At 42.5% G+C, this 17,024-nt stretch overlaps 1 long non-coding RNA gene across 1 annotated transcript in view; it reads left to right on the top strand.

Annotated features, from left to right (window-relative positions):
• LOC126419019 (uncharacterized) overlaps positions 1-17,024 on the top strand; it is a 531,293-nt gene that overhangs the window by 109,823 nt on the left and 404,446 nt on the right. The window lies entirely within an intron of this gene.

Below are 17,024 nucleotides of genomic sequence, written 5' to 3'. Positions count from 1 at the left end.
ATTTGCTTGATGTATTCCAATCTCTGTCTTCCTCTATAGTTTTTGCCCTCTACAGCTCCCTCTAGTACCATGGAAGTCATTCCCTCATGTCTTAGCAGATGTCCTATCATCCTGTCCCTTCTCCTTATCAGTGTTTTCCACATATTCCTTTCCTCTCCGATTCTGCGTAGAACCTCCTCATTCCTTACCTTATCAGTCCACCTAATTTTCAACATTCGTCTATAGCACCACATCTCAAATGCTTCGATTCTCTTCTGTTCCGGTTTTCCCACAGTCCATGTTTCACTACCATACAATGCTGTACTCCAAACGTACATCCTCAGAAATTTCTTCCTCAAATTAAGGCCGGTATTTGATATTAGTAGACTTCTCTTGGCCAGAAATGCCATTTTTGCCATAGCGAGTCTGTTTTTGATGTCCTCCTTGCTCCGTCCGTCATTGGTTATTTTACTGCCTATGTAGCAGAATTCCTTAACTTCACTGACTTCGTGACCATCAATCTTGATATTAAGTTTCTCGCTGTTCTCATTTCTACTACTTCTCATTACCTTCGTCTTTCTCCGATTTACTCTCAAACCATACTGTGTACTCATTAGACTGTTCATTCCGTTCAGCAGATCATTTAATTCTTCTTCACTTTCACTCAGGATAGCAATGTCATCAGCGAATCGTATCATTGATATCCTTTCACCTTGTATTTTAATTAAGCACAGCAATATGTCGACGATATTCTACACCCCGTTTTGTTGCCCTTTTCAGCAAGCCATCCTTGGTTTACATTTCAGGAAGATAACGCCCGCACACGGCGACAGTTTCCGCTACTCTTCTTCGTTCTTCCCAAATCTTAACTCGGCCATCAAGGTCGCCACATCTCTCCCAAATGAGAACGTTTGGAGCATTGTAGGTAAGGCCGTGCAACGGGCTCGAGGTTTTGATGAGCTAACACGCCAACTGGTCAGAGTTTGACACGACATCCATCAGGAAGGGATCCAACAGACAATGTTTGCATAAGGGCCAGAGGTGGACCATCGCGTTACTGACTTGGTCAGTTTCTGAAGCTCTTTCTCACGAATAAATAAACCAATTTTTCTGAAATTGCCGCTCAGGGTATCTGCGTGGCCTGATGTAGCTTGCAACGGTTCGCGCGGTTTCCCCCCTTGGAGGTTCGGGTCCTCCCTCGCGCACTGGTCTGTGTTTGCTGTCCTTAGCGTAAGTAAGCTAGATGAAGTAGTGTGTATGCCTACGCACGGATGACCTCAGCAGTTCAGTCCCATAGGAACTTACTACAAACTTCCAAATTTTTCTGAAAGTGTAAACATTTGTTTGTCTGCACATGCACATTACGTCAACCTACTCCCGTCCCATTAAGATAATTCGCTCATGTTGTGCCTTTTTTTGTCTTAAAGATTGTGATCAGTGACTGTTATTGAAGTTCAATTGACGTATTCTTGCTTTGCTGAATTTATCTGAAGTTGTGCTTAGCGTTTGTAACATCGCTTTCCAATGTCAACCCGTATCACTTCAGTATGTAATTGATCATTTCTCCTTCCACTTGATATACTGGTAAGACTGGTCTGATTATTACAGTAACAGAATACAATACGTACAGTACCACGTCCTCTTTACCTTGTTCCAAAGCAGTCGGCATCTTTTACTAGCAAGACTCGCAATGCATCACTCGTCTCCCGTGACACAGGCGTTGTGACGTCCGTCCTGTCCAAGCAGCTTGGAATTAATTCTAACCTCCTTGAGCCCAAAAAAACTGACGAACTCCAGGATTTGAAAGCAAATAAATAACCAAGTTAAGACGCAAGCCCAATTCGAGTTCACAAAGAGTACTTCACGGCATTGGAGCCTTACCCAGCTTGCATCCATCATGAATCTCTCGCGCAGCACCAAGTCCCAAGCGCCTGAAAAAAGGCGCTGGTAACTCCAGTGTATTAGAAGGGTATAAGTACCGTCCCGCAAAATTACAGACCAATATTCCTAACCCCTGCCTGCTGCATGATCCTTGAACATATTCTCAGTTCGAAGAAGAACTCTTTTGAGACTGAGAAGCTTGTGTCCAAGAATCAGCATGGTTTTAGAAAGCTTCGCTCGTGCGAAACTCACCTTGCTGTTTACTCACATGAATAATTCGAACTATGGATGAAGGGCAACACGCAGGTTCCATAATTCTAGATTTCCGGAGAGCATTTGGCACGATGCTCCATTACTGGCTGTTAACGAAGGTACGAGCATTTGGATTAGGTTCACAGGTGTGTGAGTGGCTCGAAGACTTTTTAAATAGGAAACCTCATTATGTTGCCCTTGGCGGCGAGTTTTCATCACAGACAAGGGTATCGTCAGGAGTGCCCGTGGAAGTGTCATAAGAGCGCTGTTGTTCTCTATATACATAAATGATTTGGCGGGCAGGGTGGGCAGCAGTCTGCGCGGTATACGGTAGGTGTCTAAGTGGAATGACTGCAGGAAGATACAAGACAACTTAGACAAAATTTCCATTTGGTGTGGTAAATGGCAGCGAGCCCTAAATTTAAATTAAGGTGGATGAGTAGGAAGATCCAACCTCTAATGTGCAGATACAGTATAACTAGTGTCTCGCTTGACACAGTCAAGGCGTTTAAACATCTGGGCGTAACTCTGAGAAGCGATATGAGGTGGGACGAGGATGTGAGATATGTGGTAGAGAAGGTGAATTGTCGTGGGGGAATTTTGGGAATGAGTGGTTCATCTGTAAAGGAGACCACGTGTAGGACGTTGGTGCAACCTGTTCTTGAGTGCTGAACGAGTGCTTGGGATCTGAACCGTGAATTTACTTTCAAAACCTTTTCTTACGAATTTACTTTATTTACTAGCCATTTATCAAGAACATTAACACATTTAATCACACTATGTGAGCGTGGAAGTAGTTGCCAGTGGGTAACTGATGAAAACAAATTAAATTTCTTTCAACAAATGGAAATTTTATTCCTAAAAGCCCTCTTTTTTCTGGAAACAAATTTAAAATTATAATCAGAAAGCACCCTCAGAATATCAAGTTACATTTCTGTTCAGAGGCAGAAAGAACAAAATATTGACAGTATGAGCTTTCGGGCTGAGAACCTTGCCACTGCCTTTTGACACGGCCGTAGTCACGACCGCTCACAGTAACCTCTGAAAGACTACACTGGTGCAAATCTCCAACACACCAGGTTATCTTAAACTAAAAATTTTAACAACTCACACAAGCACATAAACTATGCACCCCGTAGGAGGGATGGAAATGGTACAAAACACAAACATTAAAAAAAGTAACTTGCCACCGAATGTCCAACTTGATTTTAAAAATCTCTTACGGTGGAAGGGTGGCAACTTAATATACGAAAATGACAATTTAAATAAAAACCCATGAAATTCAGTCTTACATAAAATATACAAATACACTCTACATTACACATCCACCGCCTCTCAAGATGATAGGGAAGATAAAAACATATTTCAGGAATTCGGCCGTTACACTTCAAGCAATAAATTCGTTAACACCGAATCCGACTAAAGTGAGAGAGGCAGCTTTTAACATATGGCAGATTGTCAGGCAGATTACTGAACAACCCGAACCGCAGGTTGCTCTAACCCGCCCCTACTCCACAAGAGAAAAACGGACCACCCAATTCATAAGTAACCACCCTCCCGCGGGTGGGAAGACGGAGAAGAATGGTGGGACGACCCCAGAACCAAGCGGCTGCTGACCTCACCAAGTAGAATTAAACAAGTAAATAAAACAACATATCTCCAATCACTTAACTTCTAATAAACTGCTATTTCTGGCGAAGACCTGGCGCAGCACCCCCAGCGCTCTCCCGAACCGTCCGCAGCCAGCCACTTCAACGGACGCAGGATGGCGAGCCGATCTCCCGTCTCACGGCGTCGCAGCTCGCACCAGCCAGCCCGCCAAAAATTTACAGTCTTACTGGGAGTAAATCGGAAGCCAGTTTCGATGTTCCATGAGTGGAGGCGAGTGAGACATCCTTGAAGACGTCTTTCTAGAAGGCTGGTCCGTTGAGAGCTGTAGCAGATTGTAAAATCGTCAACAAAGAGAGAGCCCGATACATTGGAGAGGAAACAATCCATAACTGGATCCATGGCAATGGCAAACAGTACAACACTTAGCATGGAGCCCCGCGGCACCCTGTTTTATTGGGATAAATTATGGGATAGTGTTCACTGGCACCTTAACTGTGCGCTCTGTCATCAATTCACGGATAAAAAGGGACAGCCGACCTCGAAAGCCCCAAGAGGTGTGCAGAGGATTCCTGTCGTCCAACAGGTGTCGTATGACCTCCCCAGCTCAAAAAATATAGCTACCGTTTGGCGTTTCCTGAGAAAATTGTTCGTGATATAAGTAGAGAGAGCAAGAAGACGGCCAACTGCTGAACAATGCTTTCGGAAACCGCATTGTGCAGTTGTTAAAAGGTTTCGAGACTCCAGCCACCAGCCTAAATAGCAATTTACCATATGTTCCAAAACCTTACATACACCACATGCGAGAGAGATTGGGTGATAGCTAGAGGAGCGTTGTTCGTCCTTTCCAGGTTTCGGCACAGGAATGATGATAGCTTGCCGTCATCTTCTGGGAAAGATACTGTCACTCAAAATTCGATTATAAAGGCGAAGGAGGTAACGCAGACTAGGGTATAATAAATGCAGTAACATTTGGACTTGGATGCCATCTGGTCTTGGGGCGGAAGAGCGAGAGGAAGCGAGTACGTGTTGGGGTTCCCGCATATAAAAAACCGAACTATAGGTCTCCCTTGATTTAGAGAAGTGAGAGCAAGATGTCGCCTTTTGCCGATTGTTTCTTCACGCGAAAGGCTGGTGGGTATTTAGAAGAGCTCTAAATCTCAACAAAGTGTTGATCTAATGAGAAAGTGCGACTGTGTCCGCTAAAGTATCTTGGGTGACAGTTAACCAAGAGGTCGGGGAAAACCTAGACATGCGGGATAACCGTGGAATTCGACTCCAAACTACAGATGAGTGAGCGATGGTGGTAAAGAAATCTCACCTTGCCTTCGCGCTATCACGTATGAAGCGATGGCATCGTGCACGTAAGTGCTTATAGCGGATACAGTTGGCCATCGTAGGATGATGGCGGAAATCGTGAAGAGCACGTCTCCGCTCGCGTTTTGTGTCATGGCATGCTTCGTTTTACCAAGGAACTGGGAGGGGCCGAGGCAAAGGGGAAGTATGAGGTATTGAAAGTTCCACAGCTGTAAGAATAACTTCCACAACATCAGTGACCTGATCGTCGATTATAGGAAACTGACAGTCATCAAATGTTGTTAGAGAAGAGAAAAGTGTCCAATCGGCTTGGGAAAACTTCCAGTGACTTGGGCGCATAGATGGCAGCTGTGGCTGTAATCAAAGAACAAATGGAAAATGCTCACTCCAGTTTGTATCAGCAAAAGCGAACCATTCAAAGTGCCGTGCTAACCTAACATTACCGACCGAAAGGTCCAAATGAGAGTAGGTTAACGTGGAGGAAGACAAAAATGTAGGGTCCCCAGTGTTGAGGCAAATAAGATCTGCATGGTGGAAGAGGTCAATTAATAGGGAGCCCTTGGACAAGGACGCGAAGAGTCTCAAAGTGGATGGTGGCCACTGAAGTCCCCAACCAACAAAAAGGGGGGTGGGAGCTGACCAAGGAGATGAAGGAGATCGGCTCTTGCCATAGGTGTGGACGATAGAATGTATGTGGTACAACGAGAGAAGGTGTATCCAGAAAGTGAAAGATGTAGAGCGACAGCTTGGAAAGAGCTGTGTAAGGGGATTGGGTCATAATGGATAGTATCATGGAGGAGAATCATAAGTCCTCCATGCACTGGAGCACCAACAAGAGAGAGGAGATCCGACTGATTGGAAGTGAGGGAAGGCAAAGCGATCATGGGGATGTAGCTTTGTTTCCTGGAGACAGAAGATGACCGGGGAGTATGAGGATCGACCATCCCGATTGGAGCGATTCTGCGGATAGTCCAATGGATAACTGACACAGGGTGGACGAAAAAGAGAAAAACCTCACCACATTTGCCATCAACTCAGCGACCACTGAGAGCTGGTGGCCTATGGCGTGGAATGGCGTTCAGCCAGAGGCAGAAGATCCTGATCGTGTCGGCCTTGAGAACTGCATAAGGAGGGAAGAAGGCGAAAGGGAGGAACAAAGAAAAGGAAAGAAGAGAAGAATTCTGAAACGCCACATCGGAGAAGAAGGTAATGTGAAGAATCAAGGAAAGAGAAGGACAAAGGAAGGACAGATACTTTACATTCGTTTACAAGCGTCCGTTTCCAGATGTAGCCGCAAAACATTCTCCCAAAGAGAGGGAAGATGAGTTGGGGGGGGGGGGGGATGGTAGGGGAAGTATCGTGGACAGGGAGGGACGTGGAAAAAAAATGTTTGCATCCCGGAATGGAAAGAGAGCTGCAGAAGCTCGGGGTCCCGTGCACACCACGCACGTATCCACAAAAAATTTGTTGACCCCCTGGGGGTCTTATGGGACTCGTAAGATATAAAAGTAACGTAGTCAGATAATGTAATAATACTGGAAAACCTACACCACAGAATTAAAGAGGCACCTTACTACAATTGCATTTTAACTGTGCATCACTACCGCTATAAGTGATGTAAAAAGAAGAAACTAACATTTGTGCAAGATTCCATTCACAAATAGGTAACACATCACTGAACATGCTGTTTTAAACTGCGCCGCATTGATTGTAGAATACCTTTTATTAAAAGTTCAAAGTGGTTCAAATGGCTCTGAGCACTATGGGACTTAACATCTGAGGTCATCAGTCTCCTAGAACTTAGAACTACTTAAGCCTAACTAACCTAAGGACATCACACACATCCATGCCCGAGATAGGATTTGAACCTATGAGCGTAGCGGTAACGCGGTTCCAGACTTTAGCGTCTAGAACCGCTCGGCCACCCCGAATGGCAAAATTTTTTAAACTGAATGTGTGCTGCGTTTTGTCAACAATTTAATGGTAATCGTTTTGTACCACTATTGATGTTTTCAAATCTGTAATCAGCTAATATTAAATAAGACAACTATCGTAAGTTTTTAAACCTATCTTTACTGGTATCATCTATAAGAAGGAGAAAATCTGCAACTACTTACGATATAGATGGGATGCCATTTATGAATACCAGAAAAAAAGTTAGGTCTGAAGATAAAACCAGACTCACACCTGTGTGATTAGTATAAAGTAATGTTTAACTGATTCTAGTGCATCGTATATCAAGATTAATGTAACTAGTTCATCAGCCGGCCTTTTTAAAAATACAATCTCTTTGTTAATGACTTATAGTACTATTTACTGAGTCCTTATAATCTATTATGAACATTATGTATGTAGATTGCGGACAGTTGGGAATGTGGGTCTGACGGGAAGCGTGCATCGGATATGTCCCGGTAGTCGCGCTATTCATCTGTGTCCTCGGTGGCTCATATGGATAGAGCGTCTGTTTGAAAATTCGGGGTTATCTTGTAGCAGCGATTCCAGAAATTTGCTCAGTTGCCCGGACTGTTTTTCTTGTCTCATTTTTACTGTATTCAAATCTTAGGTTCTTCCTGGAATATATTCATTTTCTGGAAACAAAAGTGATGTTTAATGTGGTGATGACATTATTTAGAGTCTTACAGTTAAGTCCTCAATGTGATTTTATTGTTATCATATACGTACTTCGGTGCTAATGAGAGCTTTCCTTTACATTTTTCCTAGTGCTCAAAGTCCGTTCGTAAATCAGTGCTTAGTAGTATTTAATCTACTTTTGTATTAACCTACAACGTTCTCACAGAATACATTACATTTTCTATTGACGTAAGGCTCGTTCCAAGCAACTACACATTATGTACTTTGCAAATACTTCTCGATGTCCTTAATTTCTTTTCCATTTTTTATTTATACGTTTCGTAGCTATCAACTGTTCTCTAAGAAAGTGAACACGAGATAGTATTGTAGCTCTTTCAGTGACAGTCGGCCGTTTCCGTACGAATTGCTAAGTATGAATACCGCGAACGACAACACGTCCTCGAAAGCGGAAACGAAAATAAGCCGAAACATAAATGACAGCGCAGAAACGCCTTCCAAATTGAGCGCAAATTCGCCTTTTATTTGTTGCATTCTTCGTTACCCCATCGCCTGTATTATTTTCCGTGTGAAACTTTTCTCCGGCATCACAGGTTTACAACGGTTGAAATTCTCCTCTCCGAGAACTTCTACATCCTTCGCGCGCGGAATTTCAACACTCAGTCGCACAACGTAAGACCACCGCTGAACCACCCGTAGTGCAATCTGTTGGCGTGTCCTCCAGACTCAGATTCTCTCCTCCGGCAGCGGTAATTTCGCTTTTCGCCTGGGAAAAAATAATCTGTAGAAATGATACCTCCCATCTGTGGTGTTCCTTAATCGCAAACTCCAGTGAAGGCGTTACACGAACCTCGAGTCGTAAGAATCCAGAGGTTCCAGAAATATAATTAACGGAAAGACTCGCTGTTTATCAAGATAATACGAGCCCTACCGTAATTTCTGTGCTGTAAGAAATAACCGTAAAAGTGTGCAGTCTTTGCAGGAAGATATAAGAAAGCATTTTGATTGTTTAGTTTGCACTGCTGATTAATGTGACGGTAAGAAAACGACCACGCCTGTTATTTTAAGTTCGTTCATTAAGCCACGAGCAGTTTAATTCCACAAGAGTATCGTTAGGTGATAAATAGCCAGAACTGTGTCGGTGTCACTATTAAGCATTTTAATTGCTTAAGTGCCAGCCACTTATTTAAAACTACTTCCACCTGTGCCAGCCCGTTATCTCTCTCTCCTTCACCCAGTGTCGGGAATTTTCACTATAATCTGACTCTCTAGCTCAAGAAATAGCGGTAGCCTATTTTTCTTACTTTGAACTAAAGCTTATTAATTACTTTTTAAGTAAATGTGCATTACATTGTTCTTTTGTTAAACCTCTCATCATCACAGGGCGTGAAAAAATCTACTTTTCAGTCGCAAAAAATGATTATTTTTTAATTTCATTTGCAATTTACAATGGAAAAAGTATGGGTTTTAAACTTACGTACATACTGCCCAAGTTCGATCGAGTCGTAGTTCCTGCACAAATGTCACTTCGGAAGATGGAAATTGCTAGTCGCAGTAAGTTCCATAATTCCAGAGAAGCGTTCGAATTTACAACAATTTCGAGAATGAATAGGAATATGTAGTGTTACGACGAATCTCATAGGCTATAATTTCGTGGATCGTTGTAGCATTTTACATGAGACAACCGCGCCGCAGAGAAGAATAACAGTACATGGAATGTAATCTTAGAGCGTCGGGTGCTTCTTTACAATTTTTGAAAATAATTGCAGGAAAATGAGAGTGACGGAATGTCCTATTACAGAACGCCAGGCCTGCAAAGTAAGTCAGCAAAAAACTTGCTGAACTTGATAAAAAACTTGCTGAACTTGATACGTACCTGGATAAATAAGTAATGGAAAATTGAGGCCAGTCAAGAAGAGTTATCGCACGGTATGTAACAAGTGCGAAAGTATAATTTCCTTTCACCTCACAGATGACAATTCGAGCTGCGAACTGACACCAAAGCGTTCTGTACTGAAGTCTTGATTACTCTTTTTTTTTACAAGGACAAATACTGTCTCAATCAGCAGCCGTATTATCGAATCCCACTACCTTCGTTGTTGTTGTCCATTTGGTTATTGTCCATTTTGTTGTTGACTTTGCTACGAAGACTTTTTTGAAGCCACTTCGTCTCCTAGTAACTACCGTATCCTCTGTGCATCTGAACCTGCTTACTGTGTTCATGGCGATGCCTTCCTATAAATTTTTACCCCGTACACTTCCCTCCATTACCAAACCGATTATTCCTTGATGCTTCAGAAAGTATCTACTCAAGCTGCGCTATAAATTTGTTTCACCAATACTGGTCTGGTAACGCATGACACAGTGTGGTGGAGGTTACAGTTTGTGTAACAAATATAAGGATAAAACTTCCTCACATACTCCACTTAAAAGACATGCTTTGCACTTTGCATCGTCCAACCATGACAGTAAAAATTCATACACATCACACACTATGTGAGCAAGAGTATTCGCACACCCCCCAAAACATATTTTTCTCATGTTAGGTGCATTGTGCTGCCACCTACTGCCAGGTACTCTATATCAGCGACCTCAGTAGTCGTTAGACATTGTGAGAGAGCAGAATGGAACGCTCCGTGGAACTCACGGACTTCGAACTCGTCAGGTGATTGGGTGTCACTTGCGTCATACGTGTGTACGCGAGATTTCCACACTCCTAACCGTCCCTAGGTCTACTGTTTCCGATTTGATAGTAAGTGGAAAGGTGAAGGGACACGTACAACACAAAAGAGTACAGGCCGACATCGTCTGTTGACTGACAGAGACCGCCGACAGTTGAAGAGGGTCGTAATGTGTAATAGGCAGACATCTGTCTAGACCAGGGCCGCACAAGGTGGATGCACCGGTGCATCGCACAGTGCATAGTGCAGAAGACGGCTGCGCTATGTTGACGACGGTGCAGACCCCCCACTCCTCGGCTTTGCGCAACAGCGCTGCCTCTCACTTCCTTAGCTTGTGTCGCTCGCGCCGCCTGTCTCGACCTGTTTCAAAGCTTTTTCCCTGTTGTCTTCATCATTGCCAAATACTAATGTACACTAGGTGGAGAGCTTAGTTTGGTGTACCGGTACAGTAGAGATTTATATAATAACTGCAATGGTAACAATTTTAAATTTGGTTTCAACACAAATGTATCTTCCTATGCGCTCTTTATTTTATTTGCAATTATACTACTAAGATCTGGAACAAGAGATTGGCTGACAGCAATTTTAAGAGAATTTTTTAAATTACAATTAGAAATACTCGCACGAAATTTAATTTTTGGACAAGACAAAACAGACAAAAACCATTCACATACACAAGTGGAACCAAACATAGAAATAATCTTCGCTGCTTCTCTGTGTAACTTGGGAAATTCTTCCTTCGGCAAATTCTGGTAGAATTGGAGCAAACATTTTGTATTGTAAAACACATCCTTTCGGTGAACATCGGTTTGCAAATCAATTAGTTCGAAATGTAAATCTGAAGGCGTACTTTCAATATCCATCGAAAAAGGTTTCACAAAAACATCGAGAATTGGCTGCAGATAGGTAATTTCCTGAAACAATAACAAAGCCGATGTTAATAAATGAAAGTAATGTAAGCCGTTGTTTCGCCGTACTAAAATGCGATAGATTTTAATAAACATGAAATGTGTACTATTGGTTTTAATGTAATGTTACACTTGCGTATGTGACGCAATCTCCTTTATTAAGGTGTATGTCATATACCGGCACATTACCTGGAATCGGTCGTTAAACGCATTTTCAAGGCATTTTACCACCTCGACGTATTTTTCAAAGCGCGCTCCTTCCTGCACAGATGCTGTCAAACAAAAACATAGTACCGCTTTGATTAGAGCGGTTATAAAAATCAGGCTGTTTTAATAAAGGTACAATTTATATCTCGCTTACCTAGTTCAGGAAAGTGTTGCGTATTTTTCTTTGAAAGGTTGATTTTGAGGAGCTTCAGTTTGTACTGGAAAGCGTTTATTTTGCTGATCATATCGTTGTCGAGATTGTTTTCTTTTTGGAGTTTCAGACTTAAATCATTTAGGAGAGCAATAATGTCTGCTAAAAATCGTAAATCAGCTACCCATTCAGGGTCATGAAAAAGTGGCTCAGGAAGTCCTTTGCTCTTCAAAAACTGAGCCACAGTGTGGCGTAGTCGAAAAATTCGGGAAATCACTTTCCCTTTGCTGAGCCAGCGCACCTCAGCGTGGTAGAGAACATCTGGATACTCCTCTTCAAAGGATATCAAAAATTTTTTGAATTGGCGATGATTGAGTCCATGAGAACGAATGTAGTTCACGATACGCACCACTACCTTCATCACATCTTGAAGACCGATAACTTTCACACAAAGAGCCTCTTGGTGTGCAAAACAATGAACGGAAGGTAAATTCGGCATGTTAAGTTTTTTCCGCAGTAGGCCAATAAATCCTTTTGCTTTGCCGCACATTGCTGGTGTCCCGTCTGTAGTTACGGAAAACCGCTTTTCCCAAGGGAAAGCTGCTAATTTCAACAGCTGCTAAAATATCCGCCCCTGTAACAGTGTCCTTCAAAGAAATCATATCCACGAGCTCTTCCGTTACATGTAGGTCGTCGTCCACGCCACGCAAAAGTATTGCTAACTGAGCCGTGTCGTTAATATCCGTGGACTCATCAAGTGCGATGGAGTACGCTAGGAAGTTTTCAATTTTGGCTGCCAGTTGTTCATGCAAATTCTCAGCAATGTCGTTGATTCTCAGATGTATTGTCATTCTGGAAAGTGGTATTCTGCTGTACGCGGGAGCTAATGTGGGATTCATTGTCTCTACTACGTCCAGCGTAATGTTTTTTATTAATGGCCCGTCCATAAATAACCTCCCAGCTCTTGCTAAACGTAGAGCAACTTTGTAACTAGCTCTGAGAGTCCTTTCGCAACACCCCTCATCTTCTTCACCCTAAAGTAGAGAAAAAAAGATATGTTAGAAATAATTTATGCGAAAACGGAAACTAAGGAATCTAAACAAATGTTATTTCGTTTCGCATGACCTTTAACCAAAATATACATGCTAAAGTACTTGCAACAAACCTCGTTTGTAGATACAGAAGTCTCTTCTGCAAGAGTTTGCAACTTCCGTAATTCTTCCTCTCTGGCATCCCCTGTTATATCACTATACTTTTCTGAATGCAATTTGCTGTAGTGCATTTCAATAGACGATTTTCTGACACACGTAATTAGTGTACCGCAGATTAGACATTTGGCTTTATCGTCACAACGAACAAAAAAAGTAGGAGAGTTCCCATTCCGGTTTAAATTGACTTTCGGCAATTTTCCCTTTTTTCGGAGCAGATGGTTCCATTATTCCGGTAACTGTCTTGCGCTTACGTATTCTAATGTTGACTAAGCCGTCTGGCAGCGCACAGCGTCGGCCTCACCTAGCAAGCCGAGTTGAGGCGAAGTATGCCGAGTTGAACCAATGCACTGTGCAGGCACTCGCTGCACCTCGCTTTGCACGCGTGCGGTTTTCCGTGTTTGTGCGGTCCTGATCTAGACCGTCACACAGGAATTCCAACCTGCACCACTATCCACTGCAAGTACCATAACAGTTAGACGGGAGGTGAGAAAACTGGGATTTCATGGACGAGCGGCCGCTCATAAGCCACACATCACGTCGGTAAATTTCAAACGACGCTTCGCTTCGTGTAAGGAGCGTAAACATTGGACGATTGAACTGTGTGGAGGGAGGAATCACGGTACTCAATGTGGCGATCCTATGGCAGGGTATGAGTTTGATGAATATCTGGTGTGCCTTCATTAAAATTCGGTGGTGTTATGGTTTGGTAGTGTATTCCATGGAGGGCTTGCACCCCTTGTTGTTTTGCGTGGCACTATCACAGCAAAGGCCTACATCGATGTATTAAGCATCTTCTTGCGTCCTACTGTTGAAGACCAAATCGGGGATGACGATTGCATCTTTCAACACGATCGACCACCTGTTCATAATGCACGACCTACGGCAGAGTGGTTACACGACAGTAACATCTCTGTAATGGACTGGCCTGCACAGAGTCCTGGCCTGAATCCTACACAACACCTTTGGGATATTTTGGAACGCCGACTTACTGCCTGGCCTCACCGACCGACATCGATACCTCTCCTCAGTGCAGGACTCCATGAAGAATTCCATTCCCCAAGAAACCTTCCAGCACCTAATTGAGCGTATGCTTGTGAGAGTGGAAGCTGTCATCAAGGCTAAGGGTGAGCCAACACCATATTGAATTCCAGCATAGCCGATGGAGGGAGCCACGGGCTTGTAAATCATTTTTAGCTGGGTGTCCGGATACTTTTTATCACGTAGTGTATATGCTTAAATATCTCATGATAATGCCTTCTCTCAATTGTACGTGGTGACCCCAAAGTATCAGAATTTGCTTCATTATTCACTGCACAACAGTAACTGTGTAATGGTTGCCATAATACTGTGGTGCCCACACAGTGTTGTTATTTTTGTTATTATTACTAGTGGCAGTAGTCATACACAAAGGAGTACAAGCCCGAAGCCTTGCAGCTTCTGCCACTTTAGACTAAGGATGCCAGAAATCAAGCGATTTAGAAACAGTAAATGTACTTTACTCATTGTAACTTGGTTAGTTTTGCATGGGAGTGAAGGGCATACGTGAATCACATGTCACTAGGGAGAGGAGTACTGCAGAGGAAGCGTGTTTTGTAACAGGTTTCTACCCTCAGTGAAGACAGTTACCTTTATTTTCCCAGATGTTCTAGGTGGCACTCGATTGCATTGAAAACTGTGTCATTCTGTAAAAAAATATAAGAAAACGTTGTGAGAGGTAAGCAATACGTATTGTCTTATTCACACATTAGTTTGTGGTTTAATGAAACATCAACATAAACCAAATATAAGATAAATCTGAAGTTAGACACTAATCTTTATGACGGTGAAGATGTGAGGGACAGGCAGTTATTAGTCACTAACTGATTACAAGTTGAGCTAATGGGCTCAGAAAGGTTGAGAAGCGCTGGGATAGATTAACCGTGTCTTACTCATTTCTCAACTGCTACTTCCCTTCCGCGTCTTCGTTGCTTATAATATTCCAGTCAGAATTTTGTAAAACTTTCAAATAACCTGCCTTACTTAGAGAAATTTCATCACCATTAGGAATAATAGCGTCAGGAATAACGTCCCACTCGTACCCATATAAAATCTCAGAGACAAAAAGTATTAGATAACGATGTGAGAGAGGCTGTTTTTCGGAGATTTTACGACTAGAAGTTCCCTCTGCCTTTAGAAAGAACTGAAAATACTTTTTATTTGTGATGAAAAATGTCCTCCTCCTGACGAATCTGTTTTTGGGGCCGTCACGCGTGAAACGTAGGGAAGATTCGTCGCTTCCGCCTCCTTCTCCACTTAGGGGTTCGCAGCTGACCCGGAAGAAAGTAGGCGAGCCATAAATATCCACGCGAAGGGGGAGCGGCCAACTTCATACATACCTAATTGAAAATGTGAATATATTTACCGCCACCACCCGCCTGTGAAGTCCGTTTGCAGTCCAGATAAATCTCTACGCCACCGCACTTTCTGTTATCGCCACCAAATTATGTTCTGTCAGTTTGGAAAGCCGGGACACCCCCATAAATACAGCACTTAGGGGCTGAGACCGCTATCTGATCAGTCTAGCGAATTCACTAAGGCGTATTACAAATAAACGTAGACGCAGATGTCTTTACGTCAGCGAACAGTAAAGTGCATGCAGGCACTGTATAAGTTACCGTCTGATTCTCCGGCGCTATCCGGTCACTTATTTATGGCAATTTCTCAGAACATAAATTCATGGGAAAGAGTTTCTTCAACGCTATGCAGGGTTCTGCTCATTTCTGAAACTACAGAACCATTGCTCCCTCAGCACACGATACCTATAAAGCCATGTGTACTCTCACGAAAAAGTTAAACATCTTCGAAAACTATTTATTCGACACTAATTACCGTAGTTTTCCATCACATTAATATGTTACCACATTCCAAGTTACGCTGCAACACGTACGACTGATTTGCGTGACTTGACTACATAGAAATTTTTTTTACAGTTGTAAAGAAAGAGGATTTCTTAAGTGAAGATCACTTTGGCTTTGGAAAAAATAAGGGCACCAGTGTCGCTTCACGCTTCATAATGAAAATAAATCTTAAGAAAAATCACGACACCTTCACAGGATTTATCGAGCTAGAAAATAATGTAGAGTGATGCAGTATGTTGAAAATTCGCAGAAAAATAGATGTAAGCAATAGGGGAAAAGTAATCGTTACAGCGCGGAAGAGCTGCAATAAACATGTCTGAAAAGGCCGCGCGAGAAATCACTGTTGGGGAGGGGGGGGGGGGGAGGGGAGATGGAGGGTGAGTATGTCTTGGTGCTCGATTCCTACTTGGATTATAAACATGGAACGTGGGGAAAAAGTTTTAGGTTTAGACCGGACAAACGGCCATTTCTATAGCCTCTCGAACATGTCTTACTGTAGCTATGTTACGGTATGTAAAGCAAGCTTAGACTCAAAACGGAGCAGGCGCCAGGGCAATCAAGCAAATCGATTAAAACGTTTTGCAAATATTTTAATTCGTCTGAAATAATTGCTGAGTTAATGGCACCATTTTTATGTGCATCGTTCGGATTTTACGTGCAGAAACAGTAGTTATTAAATAACTAATGACTGGGCGAGACTATGGGTCAAAACCTGTTCCACCGGTGTATCATTCTTGCAGTAAGATAAGTTTTAACCGTTTGCAAAAATCGTGCTCCGTTTGGATTTTACATGCAAAAAACACGATTTTATGGGAGGTTTTTGAAGCGTGCCGTTTGTGTACTTTAAACTACGCACGAAAGTAGATAAACGGATCAAATCAAAAGGAAATTTTTTTATCCAATAATCTTTATCCGTTGCCGAGATACGATGGTTTAAAGTCGAGTTAAATGTACCACATAAAATTCTCTCTTATGCGAATTGAATGAGCAGAAGTGGTTTAAAGTGAACCAAATAAATAAAAACATAAAACATTCTTACAGTAAAGTAAACTCGCTATCAAAATCTAGCCTTGTTCGGATTTTCCATGCAAAAACGCGTTTATTTTGAGGGTTTTTTGCACGCGCTCTCCTTCTGTGTTCCAGATTTGTGCAAACTGATTCAAATTTTTAATAAGATAAATGCAACTAATGGACATCCTATTGATTTATGAAAGCTTAATCCGTTGCCGCAACATAATCAACTTGGTTCGGAGGGTAATAAACACGTACAACGGATCGTCGCGCCCGATTCAACAAAAATCTACACCAGTTGCCAAGCTATGGCAGTTTAATGACAAAATTAT

This window comes from Schistocerca serialis, chromosome 9 (genome assembly GCF_023864345.2).
Source record: "Schistocerca serialis cubense isolate TAMUIC-IGC-003099 chromosome 9, iqSchSeri2.2, whole genome shotgun sequence".
Lineage (NCBI taxonomy): Eukaryota > Metazoa > Arthropoda > Insecta > Orthoptera > Acrididae > Schistocerca > Schistocerca serialis.
This window is presented reverse-complemented; position numbering and strand designations above follow the sequence as displayed.